This window comes from Danio rerio, chromosome 18 (genome assembly GCF_049306965.1).
Source record: "Danio rerio strain Tuebingen ecotype United States chromosome 18, GRCz12tu, whole genome shotgun sequence".
In the NCBI taxonomy this organism is placed as follows: Eukaryota; Metazoa; Chordata; class Actinopteri; order Cypriniformes; family Danionidae; genus Danio; species Danio rerio.
The window spans coordinates 20,330,874-20,348,676 of NC_133193.1; the positions used below are offsets into that span (position 1 = coordinate 20,330,874).

General features: G+C 34.3%; 1 protein-coding gene across 5 annotated transcripts in view; it reads right to left on the reverse strand.

Annotated features, from left to right (window-relative positions):
• Positions 1–703: 703 nt before the first annotated feature.
• Positions 704–17,803, reverse strand: part of ppcdc (phosphopantothenoylcysteine decarboxylase) — a 33,584-nt gene continuing 16,484 nt past the window's right edge. Inside the window, exon 7 of one of the 5 annotated variants that reach the window (XR_011007149.2) lies at positions 704–1,250. The gene's annotated coding sequence lies outside the window, so the exon portion shown is untranslated. Of the gene's footprint in view, positions 1,251–13,846; positions 16,461–17,803 lie in introns of those variants that run through there. The other 4 variants (XM_073928989.1, XR_012393622.1, XM_068214743.2 and 1 more) reach the window with 4 other exon arrangements.

The following is a 17,803-nucleotide window of genomic DNA, read 5'->3' on the forward strand; positions in this document are numbered from 1 at the left end:
ATTACAGCTTTAGTTCAGACGCCCTCTCATAGTGAGCTATAACAGTTTCATTTCACCACCAGACACCCAAAAGGCAGGTACTGTGGGTTATCCATACTGTGACGAGGCACAATTTATTTAAATCTAACGAGAACATTAAAATGAGTAGCCTATTCCAAAGAAATTATAAAATTTTTGGGTCTTAAACTATATTTAAATTATATTATATTTTATACTTATATTTTATACTTAAAAAGGTCTTAAAAAGCATTAAATTTTACTTTTAAAATGGTGCAAGAACCCTGTTACATCCAAACATCCATGAGCCCTTACAAATGTTGGTTGTGAGCCTCGCTCTATTTAACTCTTTACACACAAAGTGTCTCTACAGTTCTCATCTGGCTGCAGTCTGCTTGAAGTGGCTTTTATAAAAGTATAACGGTTAAAACATTCAAAGAATCATTACAATACTGCAACAGATACAGAATGATAATGAAGTAATGGTATAACATAGAGACATCAAAACACTGAGGATAACAATGAAGTCATCCAAATGAGCATAGAAACGAAAGTAGTGAGATCATCTGAAAAACATCAATAAGTTCCTTAATAACCTTGAGCCAGATTAACTAGTTCTTCTGGTGTTCTATCACTGGGCTTGCAAAAGTATGGTAAAATTGTTCAGAAGTGAGGAAACCTTCAGGAATGAACTGTTTTCATTATAATTTCAATTCAAATCAATTTATCTTTATTTCTGTAGCACTTTTACAATGTATATTGTGTCAAAGAACTTTAACATAGAAGATTATAGTAAATTGAAACTGTGTCAGTCCAGTTTTCAGAGTTCAATTTAGTTCAGTTCAGTTGGGTTTAATTTTCACTGCTGAAAGTCCAAACATTGAAGAGCAAATCCATCGATGTGCAGCTCCACAAGTCCCAAAACCAAGCAAGCCTGTGGTGACAGCTGCGAGAAACAAACTTCACCAATTGACGAAAGTGAAGGGGAAAAAAAACCTTGAGGGAAACCAGGCTGAGTTGGCTACGACCATTTCTCCTATGGCCAAACTTCTTGTGCAGAGCTGTAGTCTAAGTGCCAGAGGCTGGAGAAGCTGGATGTCTATCGTGGAGAAGATGCAGGTGGGAGAGGTCACCGGCTGGTGTACAGGCTGGCCCATCAGGATCAATGCGAAGACTCGTTTGCAACTTGGGCCTTATAGGAATCAGTCTCTCCATTCCTCCATGACCACCACAGCAGCTGCTCAGAATACGGCCTGGTCCAGTATTATGAAAACCATAGGAATAATACAAAAAAGACTAACATAAGCGCAGACGTCGTTCAAATTATAATTGTGTTACAGACTCTTAGTAATGCTAGCACCAGACATTGCATTAACAGCCGTCAACTACAGTAGAGCCCACATATCCTGTAGGCCTGAATGTGGTTTGTGATGTCTGACAAGTACATTCACACACGTCTGCATGGAAATGTTAGCAACTGTCAGTTGAAGAAGGAAAAAAGAATAGAAACGATAAACTCATGATAGCAAAACTAGAGCTCAGTTGATAGACTAACTGAAAAGCTTGCCTCACAGGGTTATTGTATTATTCTTGGAAGATGTTTAACGATCTTAAAAACGGACCATCAACACCTCTGACAAGCTGAGAACTATGCGGTCAAAAAGTCCTATCACTTATAGTCATGAGCTTGTGTGACAAATGCAGTGAACAGTATATACTTGCTGTGTAAATTTCTAAATTTAAACCCATAATTAGCATCACCAAATGTGTTTGTTTATGTGTGCAACAAGGCTGTCATTTGATTCATGTATCAGACATGCCGGGTCACCTCATTAATCCATCTGGCAATGTACAATTGTGTTATACATAAAAGTTTATTCACACTGCGGCTTGACTAACCTTGTGACATTATATTTGATTTGCTCTGCTGAATTACTGTTTGCTCAATAAACTATTGCTCATGCAAAAGTCAATATTCAGAAGGATCAAGGAATATACCGTTAAAGTCAGACTTATTAGCCCCCCTTTGAATTTTTTTTCGTTTTAAAATAATTTCCAATTGATGTTTGACAGAGCAAGGAAATTTTTTACAGTATGTCTGATAATATTTTTTCTTCAGGAGAAAGTCTTATTTGTTTTATTTCAGCTGGAATAAAAGCAGTCTTTAATTTTTTAAAGGACAAAATTATTAGCCTATTTAAGCCTTTATTTTTTCCGATAATCTACAGAATAAACTATCGTTATATAATAACTTGCCTAATTACCCTAATTCGCCTAGTTAACCTAAGTAACCTAGTTAAGCCTTTAAATGTCACTTTAAGCTGTATAGAAGTGTCTTGAAAAAAATACATGAAAAATATTATGTACTGTCATCATGGCAAAGATTAAAAAAATCAGTTATTATAAATGAATCATTAAAGCTATTATGTTTAGGAATGTGTTGTAAAGAAATCGTCTTTCTGCTAAAGAGAAATTGGGGAAAAACTAAACAGGGGGGCTAATAATTTAGGGGGGCTAATAATTCTGACTTCAACTGTCGACAATGAAGACAAAAACACATTTTATGCTCTTCAGAGCACTGGCCTCTTTCCATACATCTGTCTAGAGGAATGCAAAACTTCCTTTTTTATCTATCCTGAGACAGATGTTTCCAGTCCTCTTGTTTAGCCCGACGTCTATAACAGGACAATAGATCATGTTAACCTAACAAGAAAGTAGAGCTAAGCATGGTGTAAGAAAATGAAACAAAATTCAGCTGTCATGTTCCCATGACCAGGAATGACACCATGATTTCTGAAAGAACGCTCTTCAAAACTGACACAACCAAAAGTGTCGGCTTTTTGTCTTGTGCTCCTTCATAGAGTTGCCATCACCATGTGTTAGGATTTAAAACAGCGCTGACAGGTATTCTAAACATTGCAGTTGGGAATGATAATAACATTTCAATAGTTACACTAAAATGCACTTGGTGTCTGGAAGCTGGTGCAGCTATTGACTTTATTCTAAAATGCGGAAGTGCGCCTGTTTTCGCGATTGTCTTAGAACTTCTGATTTAGTCGCCTATGGGAGAAATGACTATAGGAATAATAAACGGCAGAAAACGGTCAAACTACTTGCTCTACAAACCAATGTTTGCATGACTATACCGACCACGTAGAATAATATAATAAGAAAATATAAAATTGCAACATCAAGCAGTGTAATGAGCAGTTTTTAATGTCAAAAAATGAATGGAAGTGAATGAGACCGGAAGTCTCAAGCCAAAAAGATTCAAATGGCAGCGCCCACTCGTCGGCGGAGAATAAGGTGAATAAGTGAAGGATGAATAAAGGGACTAAGCCAAAGTAAAATTAATTAATGTGTATGGCAATGTGTGTATGCATTGAATAAAATGTTTAGGGAGAAAAAAATAACCACACGTTACACGGGGAGATCATGCAATCTCCACGCAGAAATGCTAACTGACACAGCCAAGGCTTGAACCAGTAACCTTCTTGCTGTGAGGTGAGATCGCTACCCACTGCGTTGGTCTACCGTTTTTCACTGCAATTAAATACATCACAATCCAATAACTATCATCTCCTAAAAAGAGATCACTCGAGAAATAATTTTTTTTAATAAAATAATGTCATATTTCAATTATTTTCATATTTTTCAAAATAAAGGATTTTTATTGGCATTGGTGGTTTAATGTAAATCTTTTAACATGCAAAGAAAAAATTATTCTACAAAAAGTTGTATATATATATATATATATATATATATATATATATATATATAGTGGCTTAGCCACTGGGCTATATGCAAGTGTTTTTCAGCCAATGATGAACTTTCTGGTGAAAGCTTTATGTGACTATTTTCAGTTTCATAAGGCTCCTTTCACAGCATCAATGTTGTAATGTAAGTACAATACATTTAGTTGAATAGGTTTAAGCATTCATTTAGTTGTTCAAGCGTAAAAAGAAATAAAAGACATTTAAACTCTAGCGCCGTCATTAGCAGCAGGTCAACGCAGAAATTCAATTAAAAATACTGGGGTAAAATTTATTTCTATATTTTAAAGATATTAAAAAATATTATTTAATGCAGTGCTTCTTGTTTGGTCTGATACCCACATCATATTGAATCTCAGCCAGGCAGTGAAGATCAGATCAGAAATCAGATCTTTAACGTGTCAATTTTGTATGGAATAACAATTAAGCGGAAACCCTGGGGCTGGCTGATTGAAATTACACGTACATATAGCCTATTGAAGAAAAAAAATCCTATTTATTTTAACCAAACTTAGAAAGAAAGAAAAATATAGGTAACCTGTTGAAAGCGCTCTGTGAAACATCACTTGGAAAAAGAATGACAGTTCCACATTAGTGCTAACAATTTTGCCTTCAACTTTTATTATTAGCTGTGAAATGTTTATGATCTTTTAAATATTTACCAAGTGACGTTTAATGGATCAAGATAATTTTCTCAGTATTTTAAAATAGTTTTTATCTTCTGAAGAAAGCATGATTTGTATTAGTTTATTACAAATTTTATTATTAATAATTATTAAGATCATTGTGTTGTATGGGAAATCTTTTTTTAAAGGAACATCTTCAGTCAAGGAGCTTCAGATGCCAAAATTAGACTTTATCTATAAGCAACAAGATGCCCGCAATCTTGCAGAACATCTAACAACTGCACTTGCTGCTCACACATTTGTGCAGTTCTTGCCTGGTGATGTCATCGCAATTGAGTTTCCCTCCCTTTTTCTTGGAATCTCTTCAATGCTCTGCCACAATTCTTTCATAACACTGCTTCCTTGTTTCTAACAATGGCAGTGTATTTTAAAAAGGTCGTACAATATACACACATTTATGTCAAACATGAGATCACCCCTTTTTGGTGAATGCATCAAATTAAATCCACAAAAGTGATTGCAGTTAATGCAAGTAAAATGTCTGCTGTTTCAAATCGATCTCTAGTTTCAGATATCAACATTAACTTAAAATATGAGGGAAATATTGTGCCATAAGCATTACATATTTATGCAAAACTGAAACAACATATTAACTCTGACCTATACGTTTGTAAAAGGATAAGTGATTACTATAAATCTTTTTTGCCTTACAAGATATTTTAGCATATCAGCTATTACTCACACAAAAAAATGTTAGTGTGTTTTTTGATAATAGTTGTTACAGATCCCGAAGTAAACATGTAGTTTATTGGAGTTATTGTGGATATTGCTACAACCACTTGAGTATTAAAATATACCATATTTTTTAAAACAAGACACACATACATAGTTAAAACAATTGGTTACAGATTAGATGAACAAAGACCGGGAGTAAGAGATACAATTAATAAAGAAAAATAAGCTGAAAAAAAATCTTATTCAGTTTCATTAGCAGAAGCCAGCTTCAGCACTCGCAAAAGAGTCTGTAGCCCTTACAACCTCAAATCAATGACATTATACACTAACAGAAGGTCACTGACTACATCACACATCTTAGATAGAAATATTCTGTTTGGCTAAAACACCTGGTTATATGAGCGACAATCAAAAATAAACTTGACAGGTCTCTCAGAAGGCTGTTTCTGTTGTATGATGATCAGAGAGGTGAGATTCAGCTTTAGTCGATAAAAACATATACACTGTAAAAAGCAATTCCTTAAAAAAGTAAGTAAACCCATTGCTTTAAAAGAGACAAAGTTGATTTTACTTTAAAAAGTGAAGTATTTCTGTTCTACATTTATTACTACTGTTAAATTGGTATAACTTAACTATGCACAGTTCATTTACTTAATCATTAAAAGCAATTTCTTAAGGTAAAGTTAACCATCACTTTATACACAGCAAATTCATCAGTGTTTAATTTTCTGTGTTAAAGCATTTCAGAGTAGTGTTGACATTAGCTGTTTTCATCCACCTATTTTTATGTGCATATTGTTTATGCACATAAACAACGGTTGACAGAAACGCCATGATGCTCATAAATTTGAGAATTCGCATAAAAACACATGCACATAACTGACAGCAAATTCATTAGTGTTAAATTTCGAGTGTTACGGTAATTCAGAGCATAGTGTTAAAGTTCTAGAGTTGGATAAAGATAAAATAACCCTCTCAGTGTTAGAAGCTGATTTGCCTCCTTGTCATACATGTATCTAATGCTAATACAGTGTTGACTACTACATCCGGCATTTATGCAGCAATATCCCTATAGGATTTTTCCAGACGCCATTTGTTTTTCCCACAAGGAGCAATGAGATGAAGCAACTTGTGAGTAAAAGTACTTAAAGTTTTTGTATATAGACATTTGACATCCAAATCGTTATATTTATATACGTTAGCTTTGAATTTCTAACAAAAGAGTATAATTTGTCATCTTTATTTTGTTCTGTACTAGCTATGTTTACATTTACATTTACATTAAGTCATTTAGCAGACGCTTTTATCCAAAGCGACTTACAAATGAGGACAAGGAAGCAATTTACACAACTATAAGAGCAACAATGAATAAGTGCTGTAGGCAAGTTTCAGGTATGTAAAGTGTAAAGCAAAACATTAGTAATTTTTTTTTTTTAAATACAGTTAGCGGTAGAACCAGAGAGACAATTGCAGATTAGAAAAAGAAGTGGAGACTTAATAGTTGAGTTTTTAGTCGTTTCTTGAAGACCACCAACTGGGCAGATTGAATGCGAGAGTTCAGGAAAGTGATTTCTTCCCTCTTTGTTACATTATATTACATGTTACATTAAAACTAAAAAATAAAGCTGTCTTAAAACTGCTCCTTTTGGTTCAAATATGAGAAGTTATGGTTTGTGACTGTTTTGAATTGTTTTCCTTAAACATTAACCGAATAGTTATTAAAATATTGCCGATATTAAAGGGCACTAGTTTACCCCTTCTTTATGATTTAATACTAATATTATGGTTCTTCTGAGTGTGCCAGTTTAGGTTCAGTTCAACACACAGTTCAGATGATTTTTTTTATAATGTGTTAAAAAGTGTCATGTTGGGGGCGTTTACACAGTTTGCTGTTTTAGGGGCATGTTGCTTCACAGTTTCAGCTTCCCGCCCAACGAAAGAAGGAGGCGGAGTCAAGAGCTCCTACGCTCTGTGTTTGCAACAGACAGGCTGACAGACACAGAGAGAGAAGCTAAGCTAAGCTAGGATGAGCATTCAGCAGTACATGTTCGACCCGGACACAGACCAAGCAGAGAGTACAAAATCATTTGTCTTTGTATAGTCTCGGTGTACAAGTGCCAATATGACGGTCTATACACTATACTTACACACCTGTTTTTCCAAACAGCTTGAAAAGTAGATTTTTCACCATAGGTACCCTTTAAACAAGATATTATTTTTATTTTTGTGCAGTGTTGAAAATTTGACCTAAGAGTGTTAACACATAACACTGATGGTGTTCATATAATCTTTTGTGGTGTTAATATTTTACCATAGAAGAGTTTGGTAATCAACAGTCTCTGAGTATTGATAATGTTAACTCTTTCAAAAGTGTTATTTTAACACTTTTATAGTGGTTCCCATATGAACTCTGAGGGAGTGTTCATTTAAACTCTAAGCTAGTTAAATCTACTATCTAAAATTCGCAGTGTTGGATAAACTTTTTATTTGATAAGAAAAGATGCGCATATACTTTGATGGAAACACTTTTACTAAATAAATTCCAGTATGGACATTTAAAAAGTCACTTGATTTTGTTATTAGAGATCATGGGATGATGAAAATGTGAGTGAATGGGAAAAAAAAAACAAGTGGCTGAGCACATTGTAAAACATCAGAAATGTTGTTTTGGTCATTCTAAAACCCTTAACCGTTTCAGTATTAGTGTTATTATATTAATAATGTCCTCCAGAATCAAGGCAGTCTGTGCTCCACGTCTTACGCCTGTAAAATGTCACCGCACATTCACTGCATGTCAGGATTGTCTTCTGAGGCACTAGTCATTTATTACATGAAGAAAAGATTCACGCAGCTTTTCCTACCGCAACGAATTCTGTTTTTACTGTTGATATTTGGCGCCAATTAATCATGAAGTGACGATTTTTTTTGCTTTGACAAGTTGGATTGAAACGCTGCTTCATTTGCACATCTTTTATGCGATAATCCAGTTTTGCGCATAAAGTTAATTCGCAACATAGCTATTGTAGTGTTAGATTTTGATAAATGATCACAATCAGAGTTCAAAGCTCATTTAATCCACACTGTAAAAAAAATCCGTAATTTTGCGTTTTATCTTTTTAAAAATTATTAAATATTGGCCATTAAATTATAGAAATTTACTGTAAAATAACGACTGTTGAATTAGAGAAATTTACTGTAAAATACCAACTATTAAATTACAGAAATTTACCAGAAATTTATATAATTAAAAAAAAACAGTGCAGTGTAAGATCTGAGTTACACGTAACAAAATCTAGTTGATGTTATTTCCAGCATCCGGGAATTCATTTGACCAAATACCTCACTCCTGTGTCTCTCTTCTCAAAGTTAGATAGACAGATTGTTTCCAACAGGTGAGATTGTGGGAGAATTCTGCTTTATTCCATGCCACATTAAGTATGTTGAAACAGAGTAAAACTATGTAAAAAGATGTACATAAAATGAGCTGTAGTTATCGATATACATAACAATAATTTCTATGATAGAATATAAATACAAACAGATTATAAACTTACAGACATTGCTTCTACAGATGATCACAGGATGAGTGGATTGTACGTGTCTTCTTGTAGGGTGTTCTTTTTTAAATGAGGCAATTAACTGATTTTAACTGTCGGAATGTTTCTATGGCAACAACAATTTAAACTAAGCTAAATGACTGGGCATTAACTTATGAATTTTAAATAATAATATTTAGTGGATGATCCAGCACAAAAGTCATGCCATTCGTCTAAAGTGTTAATTTGTAAAAGTGTAAATGTGTAGTGCTGGCTGTCAAGTAATAACCATGAATAATAAAATAATAGCAATTTTGATGTTTTTTTATCATTCTAGATTTGTCTTTTGTACGTTATTTTAACTTTCAGTCATGAGTATTATAGTGTTTAGGTAAACACACTTTACACTAGAGTCAGGGAACAACTCCCAGTGTAGACCAGTTTTTTTTAACTCAATACAGTGTAAATGTAACTTAATGTAACTCCATAAAAAATGTTATTTTAACTCTGAAAATACTGGAACAATCACTCATTTAGAGTTGACTTTAACCAAAGACTATAGAATACAAAAGACATTTCACTCGTTTTGAACGGGGAAGAGTGTGACAGTCAATATGGCGAATAAAGCCCGCCTTCTAGTACAGGAGCCAATCAGCGATCGCTATAGACTGACAATACTCCAGGGGAGGGGCTCAGACCAGACGTGAGTTTCTGCAGACTTTGTGTGATTCGGACATTTAGAAATGAAACACAGTTGTTTAATTTTATTGATGATTCCTAATATGAAACTCAATTATAAGCCTTGCAAGCAGTTTTGGCAAATTTAACGTTTCATCATTTAAACAGAATACCCAAACATATTGCCCGCGAGGCGTTTCAAAGATGGCCGCCGAGTGAAATGACTTGTCTTAAAGGGACATTGTTGAAATAAATTTGCTATTTTTGAATTAATAATAATAATAATTCCTTACATTTATATAGCGCTATCCTGGGCACTCAAAGCGCTTTACACAATGGGGGGGGAATCTCCTCATCCACCACCAGTGTGCAGCATCCACCTGGATGACGCGACGGCAGCCATTTTGCACCAGACCACACCACACCACACCACACCAGCTGATTGGTGGAAAGGAGACAGAGATGAAGCCAACTGGAATATGGGGATGGTTAGGAGGCCATGATGGACAGAGGCCAGTGGGCAGATTTGGCCAGGATGCCGGGGTAAAACCCCGGCTCTTTTTCGAAGGACATCCTGGGATTTATAACGACCACAGAGAGTCAGGACCACGGTTTAACGTCTCATCTGAAAGACGGCGCTCACTAAGCAGTATAGCGTCCCCGTCACTATACTGGGGCATTAGGACCCACACAGACCGCAGGATGGGCGCCCCCTGCTGGCCTTACTATCACCACTTCCGGCAGCAACCTAGCTTTCCCATGTGGTCTCCCATCCAGGTACTGACCGGGCGCAGCCCTGCTTAGCTTCAGTGGGTGACCATGTGAGAGTTGCAGAGAGCTAGCTGCCGGCTATTTACATGCACGGTGAAGAAAATAAATGTTCTACCTTCCAGTAGAATTTGTATGGATATCAAAGTATTCATTATTATTAACAATTATATATTTAAATCAATTCAAGGCACCTATAGACACATTTAACTTTATTATCAACGCTATCAAAGCATATATGAAAAAAACATGTCGTAGCGGCCATTGATCAGGTCACCACTCCTTCACCTTTCATGTATTTGTAAATAAATAAATAAATAAATAAATAAATATATATATATATATATATATATATATATATATATATATATAGACTTTTTTTTCTTACCAAAATATAAGAACTTCTTATTTCTGTTTTTGTACATGGCAAATTTTATTAACCTATCATAGAAGCCTCACACATTGACATACAATTATTTCTGTTTCAAAAATAAATAAAGTGAATAGCTGATTTATCTTCAGAATAGCTTTTATCTTCAGGAAGTGACACGGAAAGGACATTGTCACTCTTATTTAATTTCCTCCTTGTTCTTACAAAGGTTAAGAACTTTGCTGTAAATATGCTTGCTAGCATTTAGATCGGTATAATCCTGTATAATAAATGCTTGAGGGCAAACCATTATGGCCAATAACATCTGCAACACTTCCCGCAATTATAGAAATCCTTATTAAAACTGCTCTGTGTAATCGCAGAAGGATGTCTCTGACCCAGATAAACATTGCTTGAAAGTACAAAGTTGTTTTAGTTCATTGCCTCTCACATGTACATAGGATACATTAGTTACCCATTTCCTTCAGCTATGCACCATCGCACATGACCATTTACTACAGAGCATGTTTAAAAGACAGTATAAGTGGATGTGAATGATTTACAAATCCCTATTAAACGCAAAGAGATAGCTCAACCTATTCATGTTGTGTCATACCACAGAGCACAAAATCAGAGGATTATTGCAGCATGATCTAATGGAAATTCGTAACGTTTTGATTTAGTGGCTTATGAATTCGTACAATCTCATTTGTACAATTTAGCATGATTATATTTGTTTTGTTTTGCGTTTGAAACTAAATCAGAAAAAAATACATGAAAATTAGTTAGTAAAAATGATGCTGGCTGAGAGAGCTCAAACACACTGCAAGTTATGAAACACATGAAAAAAAAGACTATGAAATTGAGAAAACATCATTAATTTGACAACACACACAAACTTTCCCAACACATGCGAATAAAGAAATGTGTGGCAAATAAAGCAGAACACAATGGAAATGTGTCGAGAAAATGCAAAAAAAGTGAGGAACCCAACTGCTTTTAGTTTTTTGTATATTTTACATCCTGGTTGTTTGGTTCCTTATTGTTTGTATTTTTATTAGTCCTAATATTCTGACAAATTGCACCATTAACATTAAACTTAATTTTATTTTAATACCATGTTATACTTACAATGCTGTTGACTTAAAACAGGAAGGAGTCAGATTTGTCACATTCATAATCTCAAATGAAACATTTTTGTTGTGGTCTGTGCTATTTGCAGCGTGTTTCTTTATTTGCATGTGTTGTGAGTATTTGTGCACACATACAGTTGAAGCCAGAATTATTAGCCCCCTGTATTATTAGCCCCCCCTGTTTATTTTTCCCCCAATTTCTGTTTAACAGAGAGAAGACTTTTTCAGCACATTTCTAAACATAATTGTTTTAATAACTCATTTCTAATAACTGATTTATTTTATCTTTGCCATGATCACAGAAAATAATATTTTACTAGACATTTTTCAAGACACTTCTATACAGCTTAAAGTGACATTTAAAGGCGTTACTTGGTTAATTAGAGTAGGTTAATTAGGCAAGTTATTCTATAACGATAGTTTGTTTTGTAGACTATTGGAAAAAATATAGCTTAAAGGGGCAAATAATTTTGTCCCTAAAATGTTTTTTAAAAAGTAAAAACTGCTTTTATTGTAGCTGAAATAACACAAATAAGACTTTCTCCAGAAGAAAAAATATTATCAGACATACTGTGAAAATTTATTTCTCTGTTAAACATCATTTGGGAAATATTGAAAATAGAAAAAGAAATTCAAAGGGGGCTAACAATTCTGACTTCATCTGTATGTTGTCAAATGGATAACAATGTTTTCTTAGTTTTTCAGTTAATGTATTTCTAATGCAATCTCATGGTAACTTGTAACTTTAGATGATTTAGTTGAAAATTCGTATTCATTTTTATGATCTCATTTGTTTATTTTAGTACAATTCGCTCATCTCCCAATGATAGTTGAGTGTAGGGTTGGGGTTTTGGAGCACGCCTCCTTTTAAAAATCGTAAATTTTTGTATTGAATTAAATCAAATTAATGTCTTTTTTTTATAAAATTGAAAATAAATTTTAAAAAGTTATGTTTTCTTGTGAGCTGACATGATGTCTCAGTTGATGTCTCGCCTAAGTTTGCAAGAAGGTCAGTGGTTCGAGTCCCGACTGGGTCAGTTTGCATTTCTGTGTGAAGTTTGTTTTCCCCGTGTTCGCCAGAGTTTCCTCTGGGTGCTCCGGTGTCCCCTACAGTCCAAAGACATGCTGTATAGGGGAATTGAATAAACTAAATTGGCTGTAGTGTGTGTGTGTTAATGAGTGTGTATGGATGTTTCCCAGTACTGGGTTGCAGTTAGAAAAGGCACCCACTGTGTAAAGCATATGCTGGAATAGTTGGTGGTTCATTCCGCTATGGCGACCACCAAATAAATAATAAGACTAAACCAAAAGAAAATCAATAAATGAATGACTGTTTTCTCGTGAGTATTTAATTCTATTTGCATGTGTTTTCTTGTTGCATGTTTGAGTTCTCTTGGCCGCCATAAAATAGCTCAAAGGGGTCATGAACTCTCTTTTATGTATTGTACTGTTCTTTGAGGTCCACTCTTTTTCTTACAATTGTTTTACATAGTGAATAACATTCCAGTTGCAACCCAGGACTAAGTGTACAACCCTCAGTGGTGGGAAACACACTGTCAGATACACACATACACTCTCCCATTTACACATACAACCCATTTAGTTTATCCAATTCACCTATACCTATTTTTGGACTGTAAAGGAAACTGGAAACAAACACGAACACAGGACGAACATGCAAACTCCACACAGGCCTGCTGGTCCAGTCCGGACTCGGAACAAAGACCTTCTTGCTGTAAGGCAACCATACTAACCACTTAGCCACCATACTACACACATTCAATGCTATCAAGATTTTTTTACATTTAAAACAATCACCGTTTAGAAGAGATTAGTGTGAACACTGTTGTACATTTAAAAATCTTCTAGCTATTTTAAAATCAGGTGCCCACACTTGTGGTGCTACACTGTCAGATAGTTGGCACAACATCGTCTTATTTTATCCCTTTCCGAAAATGAATTGTGGAATGGTGTCTTGTTTTTAGACAAATCTGTGGCTAAACTGGTGACCAAAAAAACGAGGCAATGAAAGAACTGTTTTTTTACACCTTCATCATTTAGTTTCTGTTTAAATTCTTGTTACTATTTTTAATGCTGGCTTTATTACTACCATTTATATGTTTCATTTGATACCATTACTTTATTATTTATTAATTTACCTTCTATTTTGAAGCTGCTTTGACACAATCTACATTTTAAATGCGCTATACAAATAAAGGTGAATTAAATTGAAAACTTATTGGTATCATATATTATTATCCTTTTTATGTTTTACATTTATTTGAATATGAAGAAGCCATTATCAAACAGACTGTAGGCTTATGAGAAATACAGAGACACTTTGTTGCAATGGTGCCAGAAACATGTGTTCATAGAATGCATAAAGAGAACAAAGGCACAGAGCCAAAAATGACATAGAAGTACAAAGGTGCATAGAAAGGCATAAGAGCAGCTGTAGTACACTGGCTCCAATGCACGGCTTGAGACACACACTTATACTCAAATTTGTCCAACAGGATGCTTCCAAGACCAAAATTAAATTACGCAAACCCCAGCCGAACTTACAGTTGACAGCATAATGTAAAATGGGCAAGATATTAAACATTGCCTCTGCTAAGCTGCCACAATTAGAACAAACGTGGAAGAACTTAAAGTGAACCCGAAAAGCTGGGATTATATTGAAAGTAAAAAGGGTTGAAAGGATTTGATGTATGGATGTCGATGATGGCTAATCATAGGAAAATGGTATAAAAGACAACACTTCAGTCTCTACTGAATGCTTTAACAATAAACTGCTTCTGTCTAATAACTTTGAAGATATTTTAAAGAGACTTAGATATTTCTTTTTGAAATATAGATTGACTTTCAACAACATACCGTATGAGAGAGTGAATCAATAGGCAGAGAAACAGGCAGTGATGTAGAAGTGTTTTCTGTTTATTTATAGTTGGGAATTGCATTATGGGACTTTGATCTCTGCTCTGCCGACTTTTGATGTTAAAACCTCTACTTTATAGTTTAACAAAGTGGCTTTTATTGACATTTAGTAGTTTGAAATAATATATTGTAAAAGAACTAATACATAGAGAAATAATTCTGTAAAGTAACAGAAAATGTACTGGCTAATAAGTCGTTTAAAATTAGCCGTTAAACGTTCTTAAAGGAAAGATCAATGTCTCATAATGCAATTCAAAAGCATAAATAAACTGGGAAAAATTAAAACATCAATCACAAAATAAGGAAAACTGCTAATTTACAGATCTTTTTTACAGTGTATGTCTTGATGATCTTCTTCTGTGGAGGTAGAAGTTTATAGCCATAATATTACATAATAAAAACCTTCCACAACCTGTTTTTTTGGCAGATTGACTCTAATACGAGCTGTTAAATGATGAAGTTTTGAGAGACTATATCAAATCATTTTGAAAGCTAAGTTCATGACACCCTCAAATTTTGGGTGAACTATCCCCTTTAAAACAGGGGTGCCCAAACTTTTTCATATAAAGGGCCAAAAACCAAATATCACTGCGAAGGTGAATTTATCAAACCATATTACATTAAAGTTGCCATGGGTAATTTCCTAATTTATTTCATAATACTTCAAAATAAAAAGAAAACATTAATTTACATCGTACTAATGCAGTTTAACTTTTTAAATTATAACTTACCTCAATAAAAACAAACAATCACTTTTATAACAGTGGAGTTCAAGGCTGAACACATTAGTCAAGCAGAATTTGCCTTTGACTTGATTTACTCACCAAAGTCTTTGCATTTCAGGTGACTATGTACATTTAAACACAATCTGATTTAACATACGCCATTTAATTGAAGCATTTAATTTCAGTTAGCTTTTAACAACCAAACAAACGGTTACATTAAATATGAATTGACAATCTCAAAACCCTCCCTATCATTCTCCTTCTCATCTCAGATGGGATGGCGGGCCAAATCAAAGGTTACCATGGATCAATTTTTGGCCGGCGTGCCCTAGTTTGGGCATCAAAAAAAAAAAAAAAACACACACCAGCTCTTGTTTTAAACTAATAAAACTGTTTGGATGTTTGCTACAGGTTTATCTGGAAGAGTCTTCACAGTTTGACGCTTTCCCAGAGAACGTTTGTGTTTCATGTTTGACACAACACAGCTGGCAGAGATAAAGTATTCCAGCTGCCTGTTGTTCACTGAACCCTCTCATCTTGCTGGAGTTAATGGTTGCCCATAACTGGTATAGAAGGCCAGAAGCAGGTCATTTATTACCATAGCATAAGTGTGCTCATCTTTGCGATTGTTTTAGAACTTCTGATTTAATTGCATATGACAGAAAGGACTAGAAATAATAAACGACAGGAAACAGTCTTTTCCTACAAAAAAAAAAGCATTTCAATGACTATACACAAAAAGTAGAATTAAACAAAAAGAAAAGATGCGTTTTCAATATCAAGCAGCATAACAAGCTGTTTTTTACATCTAAAATTCAATGGAAGGGAATGAGTCTAAAAGTCTCAAGCCAAAATGATTCTAATGGCTGTGCTCGATCAAACATAAAGAATTAAGTCAATATAATGCTTTTGTTTATAACATGAGAGCCATGGCTGTTTAACACAAAATAAACAGAATTTTGAGTCTAGGTGTATATTTTTTTTTCTGTGCAACGCTTACATTTTACACGGTTGTTAACGATCTGTCAACTGATTAATTGTCTAGACAAGACGATGCCCTTGATTTTTCCCATTTTCCCTTGAGGATGAGCAGGGTCTCCACAGCATTACCTGCGCATACAGTTTCCATGGTGTTATGCATTATTCAGCTGATCACAGATGTCACCAGCAGTTCTTTAAAACCTTAAGAGAAGGTGAAAATACAATGCTGTTCGATTATTCAAGTCATTTGTCTCACACTTGTACTCTTGCACAGGTTCTACTAATGTCTATTTTTTTCAGTAAAAATCCAAAGAACAATATTCAGATGAAGAACAAAGGTCATAAACACATCAACACAAAGGTTTAAGTAGGCTAAAGGAAAAAGGAAGCTAATGTTTGAGTGCTTCCAGCGTGACGGTTAGACAGATTAAACCAGTTCTAGGGAGGGGGTGGGGTGACATGACTTTTTTGATTCTTTAAAAAAACCTGCATGAAATAAGCTGATGGTACACTCGAAAGATTTTTTTACTGCTTGTTCAAGCTACTTATTCAAAATGAGTTTTATGTTCAGTCCACTTCAATTTGTGAGAACAATTAAGTTAATTTAATCGATTTGTGTTGACATAAAGTAATTGTGAAGAACCCTGCATTTTTTACAAGATCACACTGTAAAAAATGCAGGGTTCTACACAATTGCTTTATGACGTCCCAACATAAATTGATCGAGTTAGCTTAATTGTTTTTGCTAATTTCAGTGGATTAAACATATTGTGTTGGTTCAACTCATATTAAATAAGTAGTTTGAACAAGCAGCAAAAGTACTTTTTTGAGCGCATTTGGAATAAGGATGGGCGTTTTGGCCTAAAATTAAAATCGCGATTAATTGAACACTTTAACTTGATTTATGAACGATTATATTTATAATAAATTATATTTATTATATTATTTATTTATTTTATTTTTTGTCCTTATAGTTCAATGACTGGGTTTATACAATAAATATGCTCACATATTACAAGTGAGAGATTTTTAAATGAAGGGTGCATTACTTGATTTTGAAATAATTGAAGTAAAGACTATCTACTATCTATAATCATGTATTGAACATCAACGTTGGACAATTCAAACACACATTGCCTAAAACCAACAGTCACGTTTTTCTTATAAAAATTGAAAACAAATAACTTGAATTTTGGAATCTGAGTTCATTATTTTTTATGTTTTCAAAAGTAGCAAATAAGCAGCATCTCTTCTAAATAGATATTGAATAGTGCATTTCTTGAATCTTCAGTAAACAAGTATTTTCAATAATAATTTTATTGTATTAGAAAATATGCTGCCTCAAGGCATCTCTGTCGCAGCTTCCAATCATCATCAATGTAGTGCAAATGTGCGATGTTTAGGTACATACATATTTACAGACTTGTGCGTTCGACGCAGAAGTATTAATCCACACGATAGAGAAAGTAATTGAAAAATTAGATTGATTATAGGTTCTGAATGTCTATGAATTTTGATCTGGAACACAAGTCACATTTGTGTTG